Genomic DNA, 19,481 nt, shown 5'->3' with positions numbered 1-19,481 from the left:
GTGCTTAGATGTTTGTCCTTGTGGCCTTTGTTTGCAAGTTAGTTAGGATGCAGTAGAGATGATTTGTGTAGATCAGATGTTATTTCTGATGCTAAACCCCTCAGATGAAATACATAGTTGTATGATTAACAGGGCTGGGTGGCATTAAGCCTATGTTCAGAAACCAAGACTACCCACCCAGTACCCACAGACTGAAGGACTTCTAGAGGCCTAAGCAATATTAATGTTATAAACCAAAATCAGGTTTGACCGTTTTGTAATTTTAATATGTTTCTCTATTAGGTGAACATATGCCATCTATTAGCAGAAACAGTTATTTAGCCTTTTACCTTTGACTCAATAAGAACAAGGTTTCAGTTTCAGATGTAGGATGAGATATGGTTCTGAATAAAAAGCAGAATCAGATATACACCTCCATCACCACAAGCCATAATATACCAGTGAACTAATGCATCAGTATAAGAGTGCTGTGAGAGACTCATGGTCTTAAAAGGTTCCATATGGGGCTGCTGGGCCTGTGTCAGACTGAGCTGATACACAGTACTGGGCCTGGCACCACCAACACACTTTCTGTCTTATTTTATTTGAGCTGTCATGCTTTACCTGACACCTGTGCTGTGATTGGATAACCTTTTGTCCCGGAGAACAAATTATACTTTTCACCCTTGCCTCGCCCTCTCTATGTCTGCCTCTGTGTGTGTTCAGTAGTAGTCTCACGCTCCAGACACTGTTATTTTTGTAAATGTTGAAATATGGATAAAAAAACAAAACAATGGAAAACTGGACCCATTTTAAACAAGCTCAATCTCCACAGTGCGAAGAAAGATGAATGCTCTTTTTTCTGTTACAGTGTGTAAGCCATTGTTCTCCATTCTGTTACTTCAGAATAGTGCACATTATGCATATACTGTATGTCAGGCCGAGCACAGTATCTATCTCATAGAAGAGTTTTATGTTTTACATGTGTCTGTTGGTATCTAGCAAGATGTCCATCTCATCTCAGTACATATGTTCAATATCAATATCAGCACACTCAGCAATTCCCTGTGCCAGAGAACTGTGTTTCAGGTTATTGTTGGGATACATGGGCAATTCTCTCTCTGTCTCTCTGTCTCTGTCTCACTCAATGTCTCAGACACGTGCACAAACAAACTGTCTTGGCTCATACTCTATCTTTCCAGACTTTGAAGGGAGTTCAGACGTCGAATATAAGACAGGTCCCCACCAAAACAAAATATCAAACTTTGAGTTAGAATAAATAATATCTCTCCCACCCTTTCTTTCTGCCCCCCACTCCCATTTTTCTTTCTGCCCCCCACTCCCATTTTCCTTCTCTGTGTTATTTCATTCTTGGCTGGAGGAGAAGTATGTGCACTTATTATGTGTTTTCCATGGTAGCCTTCCCTCTGGAATAGTTTAGCAACAGAGAGTGAAAGGGTGAGCTTAAGTGACAGAGAGACATAATGAGGTATAAGGAGACTGGGGAGACATTGGGCTGAAAGAGATGGACTTATCTTACCTGACTATTCTGGTGGAATACTTCTCTATATTAACTGCCTAGTTTCAAACACACCATCCCTCTACTTAGATACATCTATTGATTGGCTTTCTACTGACAATATTTTAACATACCTGTCTTCCCTGCCATGTCCAACTCTTTCATTCTAACTGGCTGTCATTATAATGCACACGCACGCACGCACGCACGCACGCATGCACACACACACACAGGCACTTCTGGACTAGGGGTGAGAAGTCTATCAGCAGCAGATGAATGATAAGTTGGTTAGTGTGAGAGATATCAAAGAGATAGGAGATTATGTTATGAAATCTAAGTGTGGAACCGTGCGTTTGCCTCTGCATGACCATGACAAGAGGAATAAGCTGGACTGATCTAAACCAGCCGGTTAGGCAGGAACACAACCCAATCTAATGGAAAGATTTTACTTGCTATTTGCTATTTATCTGTTGGAGTAACTTCAAACAAAAAGGAGAGGAAAATATGCATTTTATGAATTGCAAAAAAAAGTGTAGTTTCTTTGAGCTTTGTGGGAAATGTGTTTAACATTCAGACAGGGACGTCTACCGTGGCAGCTTGAATTCCCTGACCCTGTTTGGTCTTGGCATAGAGGCCTTTTGTCAGTCATCTTATTAGAGCCACAACATGATTGGCTAAGGGCTGCTGGCACCTGCCCAGTAGAGGAAGAAGTGCAGTGCTGCTGGGCTGTGGAGCTGTGTTGTTGAACAGCACTGTGCTCTGGGGTTGTGTTGAAGGCCTGTGTTGTGGCAGAAGGTTGCCCTGTGTGTTCAGGAGGTGGTATGGTTTGGTCTACTCAGAAAGAGTATAATACTCTGCCACTGTGTGGTTCGCCTCTAGGGTTGTAGTGTGCTCAGGGAGTTGTGTTGCTGGACTGTGCTGGGCTGTTTTGTTGCCAGTGCTGTGATCTTTGGTAGAACAGAGACTTTTATACAGATGTAGCATCTTAATTTGACCTCTATTGTCGCAGCAAAATAATCCTGCAGCAAAAGGATTTTACAGTTTAGTCCATAATATTGCTTGATTGATGGTTGGTCAAAAGCTGGCTACATGAAAAGTGGAATAGTGTTAATATAACCAAACATGTTTTAGTGCAGATTTTCAGTGAATTTATGTAAATCATGAAGCTCATCTGCATTTTGTTGCTGAAAATTCTCAGCAACAAAAGAGTGATCAAATTACGATCCTAAATCTGTAGGCCAACACGTACAACACACAGAGCGATGTATGCATATACATAAATAAATAATGGCATTTAGCACACGCTTTTATCCAAAGCAACTTACAATCATAGAAACACATACTGACACAGAGATACTGTAGGCAGATGGATATCGCAAAACAAGCCCATTGCAAATTATCCCATTTGGAGCAGTTTACCGGTATGTAATATTGGAAAAAGAAGAATGAGTGAGTACTACATATAAACAACACTCACCTCTTATATACACAGCATGATGTACTAGCATAATCAAACACTGTATGCTGATGGTTGTTTACAGCTGGTCATTACAAAATGTTTAAAGCCGGATTTGGATACAAAAGATTTCCCAAGCTTTAAACATCCCAAGGAGCACTGTGCAAGCGGTAATATTGAAATGGAAGGAGTATCAGACCACTGCAAATCTACCAAGACCTGGCCGTCCCTCTAAACTTTCAGCTCATACAAGGAGAAGACTGATCAGAGATGCAGCCAAGAGGCCCATGATCACTCTGGATGAACTGCAGAGATCTACAGCTGAGGTGGGAGACTCTGTCCATAGGACAACAATCAGTCGTATATTGCACAAATCTGGCCTTTATGGAAGAGTGGCAAGAAGAAAGCCATTTCTTAAAGATATCCATAAAAAGTGTTGTTTAAAGTTTGCCACAAGCCACCTGGGAGACACACCAAACATGTGGAAGAAGGTGCTCTGGTCAGATGAAATCAAAATTGAACTTTTTGGCAACAATGCAAAACGCATCACCCTGAACACACCATCCCCACTGTCAAACATGGTGGTGGCAGCATCATGGTTTTGGCCTGCTTTTCTTCAGCAGGGACAGGGAAGATGGTTAAAATTGATGGGAAGATGGATGGAGCCAAATACTGGACCATTCTGGAAGAAAACCTGATGGAGTCTGCAAAAGACCTGAGACTGGGACGGAGATTTGTCTTCCAACAAGACAATGATCCAAAACATAAAGCAAAATCTACAATGGAATGGTTCAAAAATAAACATATCCAGGTGTTAGAATGGCCAAGTCAAAGTCCAGACCTGAATCCAATCGAGAATCTGTGGAAAGAACTGAAACTGCTGTTCACAAATGCTCTCCATCCAACCTCACTGAGCTCGAGCTGTTTTGCAAGGAGGAATAGGAAAAAATGTCAGTCTCTCGATGTGCAAAACTGATAGAGACATACCCCAAGCGACTTACAGCTGTAATCGCAGCAAAAGGTGGCGCTACAAAGTATTAACTTAAGGGGGCTGAATAATTTTGTACGCCCAATTTTTCAGTTTTTGATTTGTTAAAAAAGTTTGAAATATCCAATAAATGTCGTTCCACTTCATGATTGTGTCCCACTTGTTGTTGATTCTTCACAAAAAAATACAGTTTTATATCTTTATGTTTGAAGCCTGAAATGTGGCAAAAGGTCGCAAAGTTCAAGGGGGCCGAATACTTTCGCAAGGCACTGTATCTTAGGTCGATGATTTAATTTCACATCTGTTCTGTAGCATTCAGAACTTTAGAGGAACACCCACAAACACCCCCACACACCCACACTGTGCAAACCCAAGGTCACTTTTGATCCTGCTCTATACCTTCTCCCCTCTTTTGTTGGCACTGAGCCATATGTTGTTTATGATGCCTCCCCCTGGGTAAGCACTCATCTCTCTCTCCAGAAAGACTGTAAACCCCCAACCAACACACACGCCATTGTCAACCGGTTATTAAATCCAAGGGTTCACATACTTTTTCCAACCTACAGTACACTGTGAATGTTTAAATTATGTAATCAATATAGACAAGAAAAATACAATAATTTGTGTGTTATTAGTTTAAGCACACTATATTTGTCTATTGTTGTGACTTAGATGAAGATCAGATCAAATTTGATGACCAATTTATGCAGAAATCCAGGTAATTCCAAAGGGTTCACATACTTTTTCTTGCCACTGTAGTTTCTCAGAGCAGTGAAGATATTCTTACCTGAAATGAGCTCAAAATAGAACAGGAAAGGAAAAGAGAAGATGGATTGGCAGGAGCAAGGAGATTAAAGGAGACAATAACGAAATAGACAATAGAATATCGGCATATAAAATAGGATAGAAGGCCTTTAATGTCTCCAGTGACTTATTCCCTGTTGTGTCCAACTTCAGCATGTCCAATAACTATATCAATGCTGTGCAGACACAGTTGAAGTATGAGCCTAGTAGTGAAGGATTATAGTTGAGCTTTTGGGTAAAAACACACAAAAAAAACAGTGTTGCGATTGGAGACACACTCAGACATCGGATGGGTTATTGCATGCATCCCTTGTTTGAACACAGGAGTTTGAGATGTATTCCATGTACATAGATAGAGCATGTTCTCCGATGCACCATGGGTGTTATTCAATCAAGTAACATTTCACAATCCTCATTTTTCACACAAAAACATAGGCTGCTGGGTATAAAAAGTGTGGTGGAAAAATGCACACAACAGTAAGGGAATAGGACAACAGGTGAGCATTTGTCCTTGGATAATAATCTCAAATCAAAATCCAAATCAAATCAAATCCAATTTTATTTGTCACATACACATGGTTAGCAGATGTTAATGCGAGTGTAGCGAAATGCTTGTGCTTCTAGTTCCGACAATGCAGTAATAACCAACGAGTAATCTAACTAACAATTCCAAAACTACTACCTTATACACACAAGTGTAAAGGAATGAAGAATATGTACATAAAGATATATGAATGAGTGATGGTACAGAGCGGCATAGGCAAGATGCAGTAGATGGTATCGAGTACAGTATATACATATGAGATGAGTATGTAAACAAAGTGGCATAGTTTAAAGTGGCTAGTGATACATGTATTACATAAAGATGCAGTAGATGATATAGAGTACAGTATATACGTATACATATGAGATTAATAATGTAGGGTATGTAAACATTATATTAGGTAGCATTGTTTAAAGTGGCTAGTGATATATTTTACATCATTTCCCATCAATTCCCATTATTAAAGTGGCTGGAGTTGAGTCAGTGTGTTGGCAGCAGCCACTCAATGTTAGTGGTGGCTGTTTAACAGTCTGATGGCCTTGAGATAGAAGCTGTTTTTCAGTCTCTCGGTCCCAGCTTTGATGCACCTGTACTGACCTCGCCTTCTGGATGATAGCGGGGTGAACAGGCAGTGGCTCGGGTGGTTGTTGTCCTTGATGATCTTTATGGCCTTCCTGTAACATCGGGTGGTGTCGGTGTCATGGAGTGCAGGTAGTTTGCCCCCGGTGATGCGTTGTGCAGACCTCACTACCCTCTGGAGAGCCTTACGGTTGTGGGCGGAGCAGTTGCCGTACCAGGCGGTGATACAGCCCGCCAGGATGCTCTCGATTGTGCATCTGTAGAAGTTTGTGAGTGCTTTTGGTGTCAAGCCGAATTTCTTCAGCCTCCTGAGGTTGAAGAGGCGCTGCTGCGCCTTCTTCACGATGCTGTCTGTGTGAGTGGACCAATTCAGTTTGTCTGTGATGTGTATGCCTAAGAACTTAAAACTTACTACCCTCTCCACTACTATTCCATCGATGTGGATAGGGGGGTGTTCCCTCTGCTGTTTCCTGAAGTCCACAATCATCTCCTTAGTTTTGTTGACGTTGCGTGTGAGGTTATTTTCCTGACACCACACTCCGAGTGCCCTCACCTCCTCCCTGTAGGCCGTCTCGTCGTTGTTGGTAATCAAGCCTACCACTGTTGTGTCGTCCGCAAACTTGATGATTGAGTTGGAGGCGTGCGTGGCCACGCAGTCGTGGGTGAACAGGGAGTACAGGAGAGGGCTCAGAACGCACCCTTGTGGGGCCCCAGTGTTGAGGATCAGCGGGGTGGAGATGTTGTTGCCTACCCTCACAACCTGGGGGCGGCCCGTCAGGAAGTCCAGTACCCAGTTGCACAGGGCGGGGTCGAGACCCAGGGTCTCGAGCTTGATGACGAGCTTGGAGGGTACTATGGTGTTGAATGCCGAGCTGTAGTCGATGATCAGCATTCTCACATAGGTATTCCTCTTGTCCAGATGGGTTAGGGCAGTGTGCAGTGTGGTTGAGATTGCATCGTCTGTGGACCTATTTGGGCGGTAAGCAAATTGGAGTGGGTCTAGGGTGTCAGGTAGGGTGGAGGTGATATGGTCCTTGACTAGTCTCTCAAAGCACTTCATGATGACGGAAGTGAGTGCTACGGGGCGGTAGTCGTTTAGCTCAGTTACCTTAGCTTTCTTGGGAACAGGAACAATGGTGGCCCTCTTGAAGCATGTGGGAACAGCAGACTGGTATAGGGATTGATTGAATATGTCCGTAAACACACCGGCCAGCTGGTCTGCGCATGCTCTGAGGGCGCGGCTGGGGATGCCGTCTGGACCTGCAGCCTTGCGAGGGTTAACACGTTTAAATGTTTTACTCACCTCGGCTGCAGTGAAGGAGAGTCCGCATGTTTTCGTTGCAGGCCGTGTCAGTGGCACTGTATTGTCCTCAAAGCGGGCAAAAAAGTTATTTAGTGTGCCTGGGAGCAAGACATCCTGGTCCGTGACTGGGCTGGTTTTCTTCTTGTAGTCCGTGATTGACTGTAGACCCTGCCACATACCTCTTGTGTCTGAGCCATTGAATTGAGATTCTACTTTGTCTCTATACTGACGCTTAGCTTGTTTGATAGCCTTGCGGAGGGAATAGCTGCACTGTTTGTATTCGGTCATGTTACCAGTCACCTTGCCCTGATTTAAAGCAGTGGTTCGCGCTTTCAGTTTCACGCGAATGCTGCCATCAATCCACGGTTTCTGGTTAGGGAATGTTTTAATCGTTGCTATGGGAACGACATCTTCAACGCACGTTCTAATGAACTCGCACACCGAATCAGCGTATTCGTCAATGTTGTTATCTGACGCAATACGAAACATATCCCAGTCCACGTGATGGAAGCAGTCTTGGAGTGTGGAATCAGCTTGGTCGGACCAGCGTTGGACAGACCTCAGCGTGGGAGCTTCTTGTTTTAGTTTCTGTCTGTAGGCAGGGATCAGCAAAAAGAAGTCGTGGTCAGCTTTTCCGAAAGGAGGGTGGGGCAGGGCCTTTATTTGCGTCGCGGAAGTTAGAATAACAATGATCCAAGGTTTTTCCAGCCCTGGTTGCGCAATCGATATGCTGATACAATTTAGGGAGTCTTGTTTTCAGATTAGCCTTGTTAAAATCCCCAGCTGCAATGAATGCAGCCTCAGGATGTATGGATTCCAGTTTGCAAAGAGTCAAATAAAGTTTGTTCAGAGCCATCGATGTGTCTGCTTGGCGGGGAATATATACGGCTGTGATTATAATCGAAGAGAATTCTCTTGGTAGATAATGCGGTCGACATTTGATTGTGAGGAATTCTAAATCAGGTGAACAGAAGGATTTGAGTTCCTGTATGTTTCTGTGATCACACCACGTCTCGTTAGCCATAAGGCATACGCCCCGCCCCTCTTCTTACCAGAAAAATGTTTGTTTCTGTCGGCGCGATGCGTGGAGAAACGAGCTGGCTGCACCGCCTCTGATAGCGTCTCTCCAGTGAGCCATGTTTCTGTGAAGCAAAGAACGTTACAGTCTCTGATGTCCCTCTGGAATGCTACCCTTGCTCGGATTTCATCAACCTTGTTGTCAAGAGACTGGACATTGGCGAGAAGAATGCTAGGGAGTGGTGCACGATGTGCCCGTCTCCGGAGTCTGACCAGAAGACCGCCTCGTTTCCCTCTTTTACGGAGTCGTTTTTTTGGGTCGCCAGCTGGGATCCATTCCGTTGTCCTGGTTGAAAGGCAGAACACAGGATCCGCTTCGCGAAAATCATATTCTTGGTTGTACTGATAGTGAGTTGACGCTGATCTTATATTCAGTAGTTCTTCTCGACTGTATGTAATGAAACCTAAGATGACCTGGGGTACTAATGTAAGAAATAACACGTAAAAAAACAAAAAACTGCATAGTTTCCTAGGAACACGAAGCGAGGCGGCCATCTCTGTCGGCGCCATGGCAACCATCTCTAATCTGTGGCCTTGTTCAGGGTTCATTGGAATGCCTTAGTGTCAAAGAGTACATTAAGGTCACTAGACTGTAGTTGCGTTGGAGTACCAGGAAGTGATATTAACATGAGATAATGAAAACTGCTGACAAACAGCCAGGTGAGACTGATGTAGGCACCAGTGCTGCCACTTTGAGGAACACAGTGGAACTGCACATCAATTAGCCAATCATCCAAAACTACTGTAGTTCTGCAAGCCACTCCATTTTACAGTATGTTATGCCAGTCCTTTAGAAGTCTGTCCATGTTCTATCTAACCCTTCCCATATCTTTATTAACTAATTTCTAGTTCGTAAAGATATCTTTATGAACTAACCCAGCTGTCATCTGTACTTCCTACTGAAAGTGACCTTAGGCCATCTTTTACATAACACATGTTTTGATCCACCACCATACACTCTGACTTCATGTGCGAGCTCTGACTGTGAAGGGGTGAGACAGATGCTCAGCACTTTCCTATTCATATAGAGTATGTGCCCTTTTTCTGTGAGAATCCTCTGGTTTACACAACTGAGTAACAGGTGCTGTGTCTGCCCCTATAGTCCTCTACCCTCTATCCCCTCCTTCCCTGCTCTCTCTCTCCCTTCTGTACTCTTCATCTACCCCACTGCGTTTGCCATCACCCACTATCCTTCTCTTGCCCTCTGCCTTTCCCTCTCTCCTTACCAAGGTATCTCCTTGAGTTTCTTATCCTCTTTTCAGATACCCTCTCCCCATTAGACACTGACATGACAGCATACATTGAACATGAGTGTTAATCCTGACATTCCCTGTTTGTGGCACCCTGCTCCATCTCTCCAGAGAGAGAGAGAGAGAGAGAGCTTCCCATTGACTCAGACTAATTATATCCATATCTAAAGTCTCTGTCTCCATCTACCGGCCTCCACATGCACTGAAACGAAATACTGTATCGTGTTTGCATCTTCCCTTCCTGTAAATTCCTTTGAGCACCGTTGCCTTCACCAAAGGTAGGCTGTACTGCTTTTTGACTTTGATACATCAGATGGTGCAGAGACAATCGTTTCCCCCTCGCATTTCTCACGGTCACTTGTAATCTCATAGCAAGTAACACACTACCAGCCAGTAAAACGTTGGAAGTATTGATGATAATTTCTATAAATATAATTTGAAATTAAAGATTAGGATATACACTGATTTTACCCAGGTTTACCACGTCTGCAGCTTTACAGGTTTGCCATAATTAGGACCAAGACCAGATGGGTTGATCCCCCCTCCCCCCTTTACTTTTTGTATTTGTTTCAAAATGTGTGTGTGTAGGTGTGTGTAGTTGTGTGTACAGTGCCAGTCAAAAGTTTGTGTACACCTACTCATTCAAGGGTTTTTATTTATTATTTACTATTTTCTACAATGTAGAATAATAGTGAAGACAATAAAACTATGAAATAACACATTTCCACATTCTTGGCCTTCTCTCAACCAGCTTCATGAGGTAGTCACCTGACAGGTGAGCCTTGTTAAAAGTTAATTTGTGGATTTTTTTACTTCTCAATGTGTTTTAGCCAATCAGTTTCTTCAAGTGCAGTCGCAAAAACCATCAAACACTATGATAAAATTGGCTCTCATGTGGAGGGCCACGGGAATAGAAGACCCAAAGTTTCCTCTGCTGCAGAGGATAAGTTCAGTAGAGTTAACTGCACCTCAGAAATTGCAGGCCAAATAAATGCTTCACATAGTTAAAGTAACAGACACATCTGTTACAGACACATCTGAACATCAACTTTTCAGAGGAGACTGCGTGAATCAGGCCTTCGTGGTCGAATTGCTGCAAGAAACTACTACTAAAGGACACCAATAATGATAAGAGGCTTGCTTGGGCCAAGAAACACAAGCAATGGACATTAGACCATGTGGTAATCTGTCCTTTGGTCTGATGAATCCAAATTTGAGATTTTTGGTTCCAACCACCGTGTCTTTGTGAGATGCAGAGTAGGTAAACGGATGATCTCCGCATGTGTGGTTCCCACCGTGAAGCATGGAGGAGGAGGTGTGATGGCATGGGGGTGCTTTGCTGGTGACACTGTCAGTGATTTATTTAGAATTCAAGGCACACTTAACCAGCTGACTACCACAGCATTCTGCAGGGATACGCCATCCCATTTGTTTAACACTTGTTTGGTTACTGCATGATTCCATATGTATTATTTCATAGTTTTGATGTCTTCAGTATTATTCTACAATGTAGAAAATAGTAACAATAAAAAAAAAACTTGAATGAGTAGGTGTGTTCAAACTTTTGACTGGTACTGTATATATTTGTTTTAGTATTTTGAATATACGTTTTGGTTGTTTACTTTAGTGGGATATTACTTATATGATCTTTAAATATATCGAATTTCCATGTCATTACAATAGTTATTCGTTTTAGCCAGTCATTTCATTTTAATAGGCTATTTCGAATGAAGGTGCTGCAGTAGGCCTAGCCTATGCTGTGCAACCTATTTGGAAAATTGAGGATCAAATAAACATGATTCATATTTGTAACTCAACCCTAAAATGTGAAATAAACTTTTTGAAATATGAAATAATGCTATTACAAATGTCCCATGGACAATACAGGCTAATTGTCTTTTAACCTTCATCTGATATATATTAGTTCAATTGAACTGAACTATGATAGCCTGTCATTTTATCTCTCGTCCTGTAGAATTTGGGCTAAATAACAGTTTCGCTGGATTTTATTAGTGAAAAAGATTATGGTGGTGTGGTGATCAAACTGAAATCAGAGCAGTTGTCGATTCTCCCTATCGGAATATTGGGATTGAGCCAATTAACAAACAAATACGTACACACACACAAACACACGCACACGCTAGCGAGCATCACAATGCTGATCAGAGACAGCAACCTCCTCCCAACACCCTCTTCTTCTTCTTTCACTCACACACATTCAAAGACACTCCGCTAGGGCAAACACAACGGCTCCACTTTGAGAAGGAAAGAGGACAATTCAGATATGATTATATACAGAATAACATAAATGTAAATGTGGCTATTTTCTAACTGAAACCCTTTTCGGTTATGGAGTGCGTTTTGGACATGGACTGCGCATTGTTATATATATAGTGCGTCGCTCAGATGGACCTCCGAGGCGCGAAGAAACGGCTGGCTGGGACATTGCAGGTACATGCCTAGCTCTCATCAAATGTTTCCTGGATTTTGTTTGAGCTCAGAATCGCTATTCAATCCCTGAGGAACTGGAACATGTGGTTTAAATTGGAAATATAGCCGAGGATTTGGGCTTTGGTTTCTACGTGGAGAGACTCTGTGCGCAGGTTCAGAATAGTTTCAGGCACAAAAAAATAAAAAATACTTTGAGACGAATTTAGAAAATTTTATTTTATTTGTAAACGAAATAATTGATGGAGAGGAGCTATGTGAACAGTCCTCTTGCTCTTTCCATTTGCCATGGTAATCGAAAAACCTTTGGAAATATTAAGGGTTGAGGTGGATATTTTAGATGTAAACGATAACTCTCCCAGTTTTACGTGGAGCGAGTTTAATCAAGATATATCCGAGGTGGCGGTACATGGGTTTGGGGTCAATTTGTATTGAATTCAAAATAAATTTGACAAACCCTCACTCCAAAACTAGCGGACCAATGGAGACTCATTGTCTAGGCCTCCCTCTAAACTCCGCCCATTACGGAAAGAAAATGCCAACAACTCACAATCGAAAAGAATGGCAGTGAAAGCAAAGAAACATACATCGAAAGCAAATATACGAGTAGCGTAACCAAAAGGTTGTATATGTATTAAATGTTTTATTTAACCTTTATTTAACGAGGCAAGTCAGTTAAGAACAAATTCTAATTTTATACATGCAGGCAAGAGCGTAGGCACAATGTATTCAATAGGATTGGTTGCTGGGAAAGTTTAACCGAAAAAAATTGCATTCGTTTTCAAATATATGTTTTTATCATTTGTCATAGAGTTTTGTTCTCGCTTTAAAATGATTTGCCTACACGTTTTTGGGTTGTTTGGTTTTTGATTTCAACATCCATTATTTCACCCGTCCTCGAAAATATAATGTTTACATTCTCAACTTTATTTTTCATGTTCACGATTTATTTTATTTTGAATTCAATACGTAGGTCGTGAAATTGACCCCACAACCGTGTCCCGTTCCCCCTGCTGGAGAGTTCGCAGGACTTGGACGTTGGCAGCGACTCTTTCCGCTCCTATCTGCTGAGTGTGAACGGCCATTTCGTCCTGGACGCCTAGCGTTAGCAGTACGTTTGCGGAGTTGGTCCTGGAGAGCCCGTTGGACACAGAGGAGCAGAATACGCACCAAATTGTGCTGACTGCTGTGGATGGAGGCTCGCCAGAGAGGCCCAGGACAGCGCAGATCAATATAACAGTTATAGATGCAAATGACAACGCGCCTGTGTTCGACCAGTCTTTCTACAGAGTGAAGCTTGTGGAAAACGCACCGAAGGACACTGTTGTGATTAAACTAAACGCTTTGGATGAGGGTCCAAACGCGGAAATCACATACTCTTTCAGCGGGCATGCACCCATTAAGGTGCGCGAGATTTTCAGCATGGATTCGCGCACTGGAGAGACCAGAGTGAAAGGGGTCGTAGATTACGAAAAAGACAGGATGCAAGAAATAGATGTGCAATCCAGGGACATGGGCTCCTCGGCAGTGGCCGTGCACTGTACGGTTCTGGTGATATCATAGATGTGAATGACAACCTCCCGGAGGTGATTTTGACATCAGTGTCCACACCTGTCCAAGAGGACGGACCACCCGGGACAGTGATAGCTGTCATTAGTGTCATGGACAAGAACTCAGGTGAAAATGGGAACGTTGACTGTGAAATTCCAGATCATGTCCCAGCTCCACTCCTCTTTTAAGAATTATTACACTTTGGTAACCGAGAGACCATTTCTGACTACAACATCACTCTCACAGCACGGGAAATGGGCGCGTCTCCCTTGTTCACAATGACAACTATTTTAGTGCAAGTGTCAGACATGAATGACAACGCACCCCGATTCAAGCAGCCATCATACACTGTATATTTGAGAGAGATTAACGCAACAGGAACCTCAATTTGTTCGGTTACTGCCCTGGATCCAGATTCGGACCAAAATGCCTATCTTTCTTACACTATTCTGGAAGGTGATATATAGGGAATGCCGGTGTCCACCTACGTCTTCATAAACTCAGACAATGGAAATATGTACGCCCAGCGTTCTTTTGACAATGATCAGCTAAGAAACGTTCAAATTTTAGTCCAAGCAAAAGATTCCGATTTCCCTCCCCTGAGTAACAATGTTATTGTGAATGTCTTTATTTTGGACCAAAATACGCGGTGCTTAGTAGTGTCTCTGTGCGCTATCTCGTTCACGTTTCTGATGGCTATTTTGGCCCGGATAAGGAGGATCCATTCGAGGATTTAATTGATCTTTTAGTGGATGCTGCGAGTTCCGATCTGTACTAGTCTACCGCTGATGTGATCAAGAAGTCCAACCTGAATGTGCAGAAAACTACAGGCACCAAAGGATCCACGAACTGCGACGAGGCAAAAATGCAACGGCCCCCTTTCACAGACACACTACTTCAAGATGTGTCTGACCAAGGAATCATCAAAGAGCGATTTCATGTTCCTAAAGCCATGCATCCCGATAACTGCAACTCCACAGAAGGATAACACCAAGGGCACAGACGACATCGAGTTGGAACGCACAGGACCTCTGCAACCTGATAGTGAACAACGGAGCAATTACTCCGAACGATGTATACTGTTTCAAACTTAATCACATCAGACAGACACATTTTAAAATTGTAATGCATCATTTTATTTGTATCCTGTTTCGGTGATTGTCATGCTTTTTCAACAAATAAGAAGCATTGCAAAGATAGGAGAAAACGAATGGAAAACAATGATGCATGTGTCAGAAACGCTATGATAACTTTATAAGTTTATCTTAGAGACTGAACAAATATTTTCAGTCATACTATTAGAATTATGCGTGAAGATTCTATATTGAAGTGGAGGGAGAAGAAAATAGCCGACTTTCAGGAGCGAGTGAGCAAGCATCAGGAGCGAGTGAGACTCGAGTTTAATCATGGGACTAGACCTAGATAGCCTATCCACTAATAATTTGAATATAATATAATTGTATATTTTATAGACTTATATAAAGAGAGAGGTCATGTGAAGTAATCCGTGTAATAAGCAAAACAACGTATTGTATAGTTTTGCTAATTACCTCAACAATCCAACAATATCAATTTGTTTGCTAAAGAATAAACTGACGTTTCAAGGCCTTTCGAGTTAGTAGTGCATGACGTGTGGAACTCATACATTAAAGATAAAATAATGAATTTATCCGAATATAACTAAATGAAAGTAATTCAAGTACTACATCATAAAAACAAAATGCTGATTTGCATACATATATTTGCAATTACTGACGGGATGGTGGCTCACTTGCAACTTTAGATAATCTGCCTCTTCCTAGGGATGCTCCATTGTGTCGCAGGGGGGCAATAGCATCATACATGGGTATTTTAATGAACTGTAGTGTATTGCATTAATAATGCAAGAATGAAACAACTGTACTGCCCGTTTTCCTATTCATTGTAGTACTAGTGTGTATTTCTTTCTTCCAAAGAGCAATTTAAACTATCCATTGCATATTAAATAATGTAATGTTTCTCACAGAATAATATTTATTTTCTGGCAATTATTTGTAATTAATGTGGTCTATCATTTCTGCTGTATTGCTAACCTTACTGTTTAAATGTTTCCTCTCAAGCAAGCGAACATTGACTGGACATTTATGAAAAATCTCTGAAATTCACACTGTAGGGCATGTTGCTATTGCAGAAATCACAACACTAACCAACACTTTATTATGTGATTTGTTTTGTTAGCAGACTGCAACATGTCCACCCAGGAAGGAGAAGTTGGGAGTGTTGGGAGTGTAGGAGGTGTTCCAAACCGTACGTGGACTCTAAGGTACACCCAGCCCCTATCTGCACAGCGACCACCTGACTACCAGCCCAATGTCTACATCCCTGGCATGCTGTCTGGCTACTGTACACTGAAGCCTGTGCCCAGAGGAGAGCTGAACTAATTTTCTATATTTGGAAAGAAGAAGAGGTCCGTCTCTAGCTATGACCCAAGCTTGAGCAGAGAGAGGACAATCTGATCAACAGTGACTTTTCTAAATGAATATAGTGGGACAGACTGTGCATACAATTCAAGGTAATTTATTGTGGATGCTCACTAACTATTAATATCAACAACCCATAAATTATAACCCTCTGTGTCTGTTTGTATCCATCCTCCTTCGCACGTATAATTTACAACATTACACCATAGTATTTTGTCTCAATACAGCAGTGTCTGTGTCATAATGCTATCCCTTTTAATTAATATCATGTGCAATCCTAGTTTAGGATGAGGGTGATGATGATGATGATGATGATTGTACAGATACAATGGCAATTATAGCCACTTATGGTGAAAATTATCTGAGGATATACCATCTGCAGATTATGCATTGCATTCTGTGAGGCAATAATTTACAGGCATGCACAGTGCCTTCCAAATTTTTTTTACGTTACAGCCTTATTCTAAAATGTATTAAAAAAAATGTTTTTCATCAATCTACACACAATACCCCACAATGACAAGGTATGTATTAAAAAAACAAAACTGAAATATCACATTTACATAAGTATTCAGACCCTTTACTCAGTACTTTGTTGAAGCACATTTGGAAGCAATTACCTCCTCGAGTCTTCTTGGGTATGATGCTACAAGATTGTATTTGGGGATTTTCTCCCATTCTTCTCTGCAAATCCTCTCATGCTCTGTCAGGTTGGATGGGGAGCGTTGCTGCACAACTATTTTCAGGTCACTCCAGAGATGTTTGATCGGGTTCAAGTCCGGGCTCTAGCTGGGCCACTGAAGGACATTCAGAGACTTGTCCCGATGGCACTCCTGCATTGTCTTGGCTGTATGCTTAGGGTCGTAGTCCTGTTGGAAGGTGAACGTTCGCTCTGGAGCAGGTTTTCATCAAGGATCTCTGTACTTTTCTCTGATCATCTTTGCCTCGATCCTGACTAGTCTCCCAGTCCCTGCTGCCGAAAAACACCCCCAAGCATGATGCTGCCACCACCATGCTTCACCTTAGGGGTGGTGCCAGGTTTCCTTCAGACGTGACACTTGTCATTCAGGCCAAAGTGTTCAATCTTGGTTTCATCAGAGCAGAGAATATGGTCTGAGAGTCCTTTAGGTGCATTTTGGCAAATTCCAAGTGGGCTGTCATGTGCATTTTATTGAGGAGTGGCTTCCGTCTGGCCACTCTACTATAAAGACCTGATTGGTGGAGTGCTGCACAGATGGTTGTCTTTCTGGAAGGAGCTCCCATCTCCACAGAGGAATTCCAGAGTTCTCTCAGAGTGACCATCGGGTTCTTGGTTACCTTCCTGATCAAGGCCCTTCTCCCCAAGTTGCTCAGTTTGTCCGGGCGGCCAGCTCAATTAAGAGTCTTGGTGGTTCCAAACTTCTTCCATTTAAGAATGATAGAGGCCACTGTGTTCTTGGGGAACGTAAATGCTGCAGAAATATTTTGGTACCCTTCCCCAGATCTGTGCCTTGACATAATTCTGTCTCGGAGCTCTACGGACAATTCCTTTGACCTAATGGCTTGGTTTTTGCTCTGACGTGCACTGTCAACTGTGGGACCTTATATGGATAGGTGTGTGCCTTTCCAAATCCTGTCCAATCAATTGAATTTATCACAGGTGGACTCCAATCAAGTTGTAGAAACATCTCAAGGATGATCAATGGAAACAGGATGCACCTGTGCTCAATTTCGAGTCCATAGCAAAGGGTCTGAATACTTACTTAAATACTTTTATTTTTTATACTGTTATTTTTTATTTTTATTATTTAAAAAAACATTTATCAAAACCTATTGTGTGTTGATTGCTGAGTAATTTTTGCAATTTAATCAATTATAGAACAAGGCTGTAATGCATCAAAATGTGGAAAAAGTCAAGGGATCTGAATACTATTTTGAAGGCACTATATCTCACATTGTTTTACTTTATACCTTTATGTTTGACCTGTTTGGCTTCATAAACATTTCTATCATGTGTACAATCAGAGATGTATGCTGATTTATTTTGATCAATGGGTTAGGTCGGGTATACTGGACACACATAGCCTTATGATTCAGTCTGGGACGTAGACCTGCAGTGTGGCGCTGCCCATGCGATATGGTGCTGAATTTACTCATAGACAATTGCTGTGACGTTAACATCTATGATTATTGCATCAAAAGTTAGTAATTCTATTATCTGTTGCCCTGGGATTCACAGAGACATCCCACTGGGCACACCACATCATTTCAATGTGGAAATTTGGGGGTAACACTTTATTTTAAGGGTCCGTAATAAACCATTTATAACACAATTATAAGGCATTTACAAACAGCTTGCTCACAATTTATTAATACTTTCTCCCACATTTGTAAATGCTAGTAAGCTAGTTATTCACACATGTATATAAAGTTACTTAAACATCCTGTGTTGTGTGCTTGTTTGTTTTTTTACCAGGTACAGAAGGAATGTCTACCAATGGCATGTCTATGTTTTTGACTTTACTAATGATAAGTAAATGTTTTTTTTAAATGTGGGAGTAATGATTAATAAATGGTGAACTCAATTTATTAATGCCTTATAAGTGTTTTTACGACGGACCCTTAAAATAAAGTGTTGGCAATTTGGATCATATTTGGTTGAAATGTTTCTCAATGCGATAAAAAGCACAATAAAGTACATCCAAATTCCAATTGAAAAACTTTTTTATTTTTGGTGTAGTAGTCATTTAAGTGTGTTATCACTGCACTTTCAACCATTTAAAAGCAAAACAATGTTCAAATGGTAATACAATATTTGATATTTTGTATTTATACAACAACTTAATATGCAATGACTGTGCTTCATCTAATAGCACAACCACATGATCTGGATTGCAGTTGAAATTACATTAAAAGTACATAGTGCAATTGATCAATGTTTGAGATTCTGCGCAGATTATTATAGCAATTGTGAAGATGTCCACGGACCTGTGAGCTTTGCATGCTATCTTCAACATGCACGCATTTTATGAATACATAAGAAGACATTGCAAGGTACAGTAACCCCCTCTCCAGGATCAACGTGTAATTGCTGACACGAAAAAGATACGTTTGGAGAAAATAAATGTAGGTGGATGATGGCCATGTTTAGGGTAACAAACTAAAAAGAAAAAAATTTGACAGATATTTGGTTATTTAATTAAAAACATTTTTTTTAGGAAGGGGGCATTTTTCCCTGCTACCTGTGTAAAATGCCCACCTCCCAGGAAGTGTCCCTATATTTTTTCTTTCCTTACACTCTTATGTACAGTTAATCATTTCAATAGGCAAGATTTTAAATCCCATAAGTAATTTAAACTAAATTCAAGAGCAAATGGTTCACACGCACACACACAGCAAAATAATCCCATCCCAGTTACATTTGAGCATGGCTCATGAGCCCACCTGTGACACTGCTCGCTCCGTATCCAGTCCCCACAGGTAACAGAGAAGAGCTCGTTACAGAACAAGCATTCTGCATCCCCTTCTTTTAGGGTGTTTGTTGT

The 19,481-nt window shown here is 41.6% G+C and overlaps 1 pseudogene; it reads left to right on the top strand.

The window, feature by feature from the left end:
* The first annotated feature begins 11,905 nt into the window (after nt 1-11,905).
* Nucleotides 11,906-14,486, top strand: LOC139422415 (protocadherin alpha-C2-like; annotated as a pseudogene).
* The last annotated feature ends 4,995 nt before the right edge of the window (nt 14,487-19,481 follow it).

The sequence above is a fragment of the Oncorhynchus clarkii genome, chromosome 12 (genome assembly GCF_045791955.1).
Source record: "Oncorhynchus clarkii lewisi isolate Uvic-CL-2024 chromosome 12, UVic_Ocla_1.0, whole genome shotgun sequence".
In the NCBI taxonomy this organism is placed as follows: Eukaryota; Metazoa; Chordata; class Actinopteri; order Salmoniformes; family Salmonidae; genus Oncorhynchus; species Oncorhynchus clarkii.
Note: the sequence above shows the minus strand (reverse complement) of the source record. Positions and strands in the feature narration are given on the sequence as shown.